This window comes from Pseudomyrmex gracilis, unplaced genomic scaffold (genome assembly GCF_002006095.1).
Source record: "Pseudomyrmex gracilis isolate BER0280 unplaced genomic scaffold, ASM200609v1 scaffold_85, whole genome shotgun sequence".
Taxonomy (NCBI): Eukaryota; Metazoa; Arthropoda; class Insecta; order Hymenoptera; family Formicidae; genus Pseudomyrmex; species Pseudomyrmex gracilis.
The window spans coordinates 496,025-503,069 of NW_018020669.1; the positions used below are offsets into that span (position 1 = coordinate 496,025).

Consider the following 7,045-nt stretch of genomic DNA (forward strand, 5'->3'; position numbering starts at 1 on the left):
TTTTTTTTTTTTTTTTTTTTTTGGAGACGTCATATATTTGCGGATACTCGCGCAAAATGTTCGTTTGAACACTCCCCGTGCGTTCTGCTTATACGGAGCGTGTAAGTGTTCACCGGCGAGATTCTCCTTATTTCGCGAAGAATCTTCCCCGCGCGCGCTGATCTCCTCTCGCGCTTTAATATACCCGCGATTACGCGCCAGCTCGCGACTTTATGAGAAACGCCCGTCCCGGGATTCGCGTTTCTCCGGTTACGCGCGACGAGGAAGATGAAGAGGGTAGTAGAGGTAGTCGCGCGAGAGGGCGGATCGGAAGAAGACGGAGTAGAAGAAGCAGCCAGGGGTATTCTTTTATATCACAGGGAGCAGATTTCGCGAATTCATATTTTCATGACGGATGCGAAAAAGAGGAGGGACGCGAGAAAGCGGCTCGTCTGCGGAAAATTACGCAATCGACGAAGACGCATAACCGTGGATTATCGAAAAATCTTTATAATCCTCCCGAGATTGAAATTTATGACGCGTTATTGTTTATTTAAAAACAAAAATGTTTATATTTTCTTTTTTTTTGCGACGGTTGTCTTTGCGATGAAACGATGTTCAAAATTTTTTGACATATTTAGATACAAACTCGAAACTTAATATAAATTTTCTCAACGTTTTCGTACGCAAGTCTTAATTATCTTTTTTACGCGGTATCTTTATTTAGTTAGTTTTCTATATAATATCTCTTGTATACGCGTGGACAAAACTATACACAAAAATCTTCAATTAACGCTTCGACTGTCGAGATATTACGAGAGTCGGTAAAGCATTGAAAGAGAATTTATCAAAGTGCTCGGAGAATTTGCTTTTCTGACTTTGGCGTGATCGCGATTTGCAAAGACGCCAAGTTGAAGAATGAACCTCTCGAGAGCGGTAATCGCGCTGACTGTTACAAGATTGAATATTTTGCACCGATACTTCACACCAACGCCTAGCTGGCACCATGACAGCTTACGTACACATACACACATACATATATTCTCTCTCTCTCTCTGTCTCTCTCTCTCTCTCTCTCTCTCTCTTTCTCTTCTTCTTCTCTCGCCTCAGAGGCGAACGTTAGCAAGGACTCGGTATTTCAATTAAGGCCGAAGCCTCGGCCCGAAGTAATTAGAGGCGAGTAGAGGAGCAAACGCGAGCGCGGGGCAAGACGATCGTGCATTAAACTGTAAATCTGAGAGCACTTATCGCGACCACCCTGAAATTGCATAGATAACCGAGGGCGGGCACAAATCTTTCCTTGGAATCGGCCCGAACGAAATTCGCGGGGGGGGGGATCGCGATGAAAGCGAAAGAAACTCGCGGAGAAATCGTAAATTCAAACGGTGTTACAAAATCGAAATGTCTCTCAGAACGATCTCTCGACTAAATTTCTCGAATTTTACTCACATCGCGGAAAGATCAAAACTAATTTGTCGTCGTTTTCTTTTTTTTTTTTTTTTTTTTTAACATTCGTATAAGTCGAGTGGATTTTTGTAAGTAACGTTAAGAGACACGTAAAAACGTCCGGTAACACAAATAAACAAATTAATCGGGAGAAACGAACGCGGGGATTCTCGCTCGAAATCTCGCAGCGAAAATCTCTAGTCGACGATAAATCAGCCGTAACGGACAACTGTTACGAACCACCTATTCCGACTTTTTTTTCGCTTTTTTTTTTTCCATCCTGTCCTTTCGGCGGGAATGAAACCGTGCCAAAACGCCGATGTATGTGGCTTTTACGAGGTACCTGCTCGGGCGGTTTCAAGTAGTTCCGGCTCACGACGGCGAGAGATGTACCGTATGTGCAAATATACTTCCGCGCGCGCGTACACGCGCGCAGCTAGCAAGTCCCTCCTCACGTCTGTGTCTGTGTGTTTACATGCATCGGTAACGATTTATGTACATCTCTCGAGTCTGCCGCTCGGTGCGCTCGCATTGATCGCAACGATGCACCCGGGACACGAGTAATAACGAGTCGTTTTCCTGCAGCGCGCGAGTCTCGCGAAAAAAAAAAGAAAGAGATTGTGTTGTTGATAAAAGAAAGAAATTTATTTTGAACAACACGCACGCGCGTAGGGAAAAATTGCGGGAAATAGCGCGCGTATAGTTTCGGCAGAGAATTGGAATTCGCGAAAACGCGAGAGAGCTTCGGACATTCATATTGTCATTTTTTTTTTCTTTCTTTTTGTTTATCGCGTTCGTATATGTATTTTGATTTTTGCGTTTTTACAGATTACATTAGCTCGAATATGTGACACGCATTCCGATATAATTAATTTATTTTTTTTGCAATACGCGTGCTGTTGTTTGGTTTTTCATTGCTGCGGAATTGCTTCAATTAGCGAAAATTATACGTATATTGTGTGTTTGATTCACTTCAGGTATATCACACGTACACCTTTTTCGAAGTCGATATCGTGATTACCAAAGAATTGTTTCCGGTTTTTTTTTCTTTTTTTTTCGTAATTTCGTTTTCAATCTTCATTTGCTTTCCGTTTGCAATTCTTTTTTTTACGTTCATCGATTCGACCAGACCTCATCGCAGGTAAGTATTTACAGATCGATTAAAATGTCAGCCGCGCATAAGTATTCCTCGTGAAAAATGGCTTCCTGTCACGAGAGTCTCGTGTATAACGACAAGGGACGATACCAACTCTGATAAATCATTGTAAATTTCATATTTTCTTTTTTCTCCCCTCTCTTTCTCTCTCTCTCTCTCTCTCTCTTTCCGCCGCTATATTCCGCCCTCCGGTTCTATAAAGCTGCATCTTTACGGAGGCTCGTCTGTCCCCCTGTTTCGACCTGTCTCGGATATATAGCTCGCGATATTTATTGCCCAATCGAGCCGCGCGCGCGCGCGCCGGTAGAGACAATCGAAACTTTATATGCACTTAATCATAATTTTTTATACAAAAATAATCATCCATTCATCTTCACATTTTCGAAGTACTTGAGAAAGAACGTATTTTACATCTTCTTATTATTTTTAGTATAATATACACACACACACGCGCGCGCGCGCGCGCACACACGCACGTATATATATTTTGCCAGTAATACCTAATGTTATATAATGTTCTGGACGCTATAATTTATTACAGTATCGATGTCACGATAAGTCACACAATTAATGCGCTTCTCGTTCTTATCATTAACTCGCAGCGAAATGACGAAAACGATTAATGCGTTTTTCCATAATTAAAATGATAATATTGGTCTCAATTAAGACGCGGAATCTATTATTTTACGTATTAAACTTTTACTATTATTTTTATCATTATTATTATTTTTATTATATTATCTCTTCTACCGTTATTATTATTATCGTCCCGATATTTTTTTCCCATCTTGGATACTCCGATCATTAAAATCAATCTGTTTCGATAACCTTAGCGTCTAATGGCTGTTTTCCAAGTATATTTTCCCAAACGCGACTTCGAAACTAGCTCGCGATAACACAAAACAGGTGAGCGACTCGGATTTCTTTAATCGTCGCATACGTTGCACTTCGAAGAGCTCATGTTGACCACTTCTATATCCGGTTTACGCGCTGAACTTCGCTCGAAGCTATTTCGAGGAAACGTTCTCGATCGCTACTTTCGCGCGAGCTTAATGCAACAGGAGAGAGAGCGGCGTGTCCTTATCGGAAAAACGTGCTTGTCGCAGTTGTATATCGAGCCGCGGGGAGGAAGAGGAGGAGGAGGAGGCGGAGAGAAGAAAACACCCTTGGTGTTGGGGCTGCATAAAACTTTCGCGTTTTCCCGCTACTCTTCGACTCTCGGGCCGCGCCCCGAACCGTTGGATTTTTACGACGCCAAATACCAGCCGAGGGATTCTATTTCCTACCTACGATCCCGCGCGCGCGCGCGTTTCGACATTGTTACGTATGTACATTATCGCGACTACTTTCTCGCGGTTCGCCGTCCGTCGCGACGCGCCGACATCTATAAAGCACGATCCAGACGTCCGGGTGTGTCAAATTTACCGCCTTATTTCTGACGATATACGTCGTCGTTGTCGCGCGAAAAACGGAAGAGACGACGCGGCGACGCTCTCTCTCCTCGCACGTACCGGGTTTCTCTCTGTGCCCTGTAACTCAATTCTGTGTATCGATATATATATATATATATATATACATATATATATTATTCGTCGAATGTACCATATATCGATATATGTATTCGAGGAATACGTTTCGTCTCTCCCGCCACGGGCTTTGCGTCGACTTCTCGCGGGAAAGATCCCTTTATTTGTCAGTTTATTTCAAACTTTTCACAATTCATCGAACGAAACATATTTATATGCGCCGTATATATATATATTTTTTTTTTATATTTCACGAAAGAGAAGAAACGACGAGTTTCTGTTTCGCGAAAAGATTTCTCGGAGGAATTCGCAATCACGAAATTTATTGGACATTTCATCCGGTCTTTCGTTCCTATATATAGATTTCCTCCGCTTCTAATTCCGAATTGTGACTGATCCGAACATTCTCACCTACATCGGGGGGGGGGGGGGCCAAAGTGGATATCAGCGTTTTAACTCTTAACCGACAGACTCCGTGCGGAAGAGACTGAAATACCCGTCGCAGCCTTGTTAATCATTCGTCACTGTCGAAAACGAGCGCCGAGCGACTTGGAGTTTATCCGATCGATTATTCCGACATGATGAATAAACCAAATTTCGGTCAAACGAGTGCTCACATCCTGGTGTTGACGACTCTCGTCGATTAATGACTTCGATAAAAGCGACGCGGCTGCAGAGCACGTGTAGTCTACCCTACCTACCTACCTACTCGGCGCAGTTGCAATTCTCTCCTATCGTGGTAGAGATCTTCCGCCAGTCCAGCGCCGAACATCATTCGTCGACACTTCGACGCGGTAAACGACGCGTTTTACGTTCCACATCCGCGCTCTTTCTTTTTCTTTCTCTGATCACTTGTGTCCCCGTTCGCTTTTACGGTTACGCAGCTTCTTCCGAATTGGTTCTTCTCTCGGAAACAAGAGAAAGAGAGAGAGAGAGAGAGAGAATCTCGCGTCCCCTCTCGATCTTTATTCTCACGACGTATTCTCTCGACGATTCTGTCATTTCTCGCCGGGCGATCGTATTATATCAAACGATTCGTCATACGTACGCGAGCATTTGACGGATAAACGACGACGACGACGACGACGACGACGAATCGTACAACGCGATGAGAGTTACAGCTCGTAACCTGACGACCGCGCTGCAAAACTATTTCAGATGAACGGGAATTCGATCGCTGTTCGAAATATCCGCGCGAACGTAACGATCATCATTTTTTTTTTTTTTTTTTATCTCGTTTTAGATTTTACGCCACACGCTCTCGCGTTTTATTTTCAGCGCAAGAGAGTCTTCCGCGCGTTTTCGTCCAAAATCGCCTCGATTTAATAAATGGAAAACTGAAGCGCGCGATTAGAGAGAGAGAGAGAGAGACGCGTCTGACCCGTTGCTCAAAACGCCACAACCCGTGGAAGTATTTGCGGTCGTTTTCCCGGACGAGAAGAAGCATCTCGCGGAAGATGCGAGTCGATTAGGTGTCAAAAGCAGCGGAAAGAATTTCACCGCGCGCGAACTGTATAATATTGAACTTTGCGAAGTACGTTGCCATCTCAGAAAATACGGGAGTCTCGGTGACTTAAAGGGAGTTATTCTTTAACAAAACTTAAAATCCACTTTCCTTCGAGAAAAATTTAAAACTCGAAAGACCCCGCGCGTGCGTCGTGAAATTGCGTAAAAAAAAAAAGAAAGAAGAACAAAACAAAACGCGAAACAAAATCCTCGTAGAATAAATTTATTTCGTAAGCAAAACTGTTATTTGAACGAAAAATTAAAATTCTTCAGTTTACACTCGCGCCCGAATTGTTTGTTAATCGAGAAATTGAAATTTAACGGTATCGCACACGCGTGTATTCTCTCTTTTACGAATTTATTTATTTCACGATACATAACGTAATACGTATCGCTAATGTTATTATATATATAAATACCCTACCGAACCGTCTCTCGCGTGCAATAGTCGCGTCTCACGAAAAACAGAAGTTTTTCTCTCTCGCAATCTCGCGATTTTCGCACCGCGGCCGGCTATTACGTTATAGTTCGAGGTAAAAGGCTTTCTCTCTCTTTCTCTTTCTCTCTCTCTTTTTCTTACCATGTCTGTTCGTTACTAAAGGCGAGCCTTTAAGGGCTCTTCGCTTATCAAGCGCATTCCGCGAGAAAAGAAAAGATCACGTGCGCGCGATCTAATAACGAGCTTTTAGAGTACAGACATACACGCGTACACACACACACATACACACATACACAACGACGATACGTATGTCCCCCCGTCGTGTTGGTGCAGTTCGGTTCGACACTTCGCCGCCAGGTTGATGATCAGTTCGGCTCGGTGCACCCGATCAAAGCTCGTTTTTATGAGGCCCGCGCGTCCGATTAAAAAACAAAAGAGGGAAACTAGTGAGGAGAGGGGGGAGGGAGACAAGCCGGACAAGACAGGCTTAACGAAAAAACGAGTTATGAATTACTCGCGTCCGTAAATAGTCGACGGGACGGAGTGTCGCGGAGAGGAAAGAGGGAACGCGCCGGTATCGTGCTTATGCAAGTGCATATGAACCCCGGGTAAACACGATCCGCACATAAACAGGCGCGACGCATATATATATAACTCCTCCGCCGGAGAGTGGCACAGCGCGCGGTCTCATCCCAGTTTTTCGCTTTGTTTCTTCCTTTTTTTTTTCTCCCTCTTTCTCTCTGTGTCATTTTTTTGTTCATGCGTCCGATATGCAGCAGCCGGGGCCGCCACCTTGTTCATTTCCAGCGAGTCACTCCATTGATCACACCGTGCATTTGTTGGTGGCGCGCATATGTACCTGATATTTCAGAATTATCGCATTCCCTTTGAATTCACGGCGGAAGTTTTTTTTTTTTTTGCCAATTTGTAGTCTATTTTCCGTCTCACTTTTCTCGCGACATAGTTTTCTCTCTCTCTCTCTCTCTCTCTCTC

The 7,045-nt window shown here is 43.7% G+C and overlaps 1 protein-coding gene across 1 annotated transcript in view; it reads left to right on the top strand.

Annotated features, from left to right (window-relative positions):
- Nucleotides 1-7,045, top strand: part of LOC109855264 — a 261,852-nt gene that overhangs the window by 232,871 nt on the left and 21,936 nt on the right. The window lies entirely within an intron of this gene.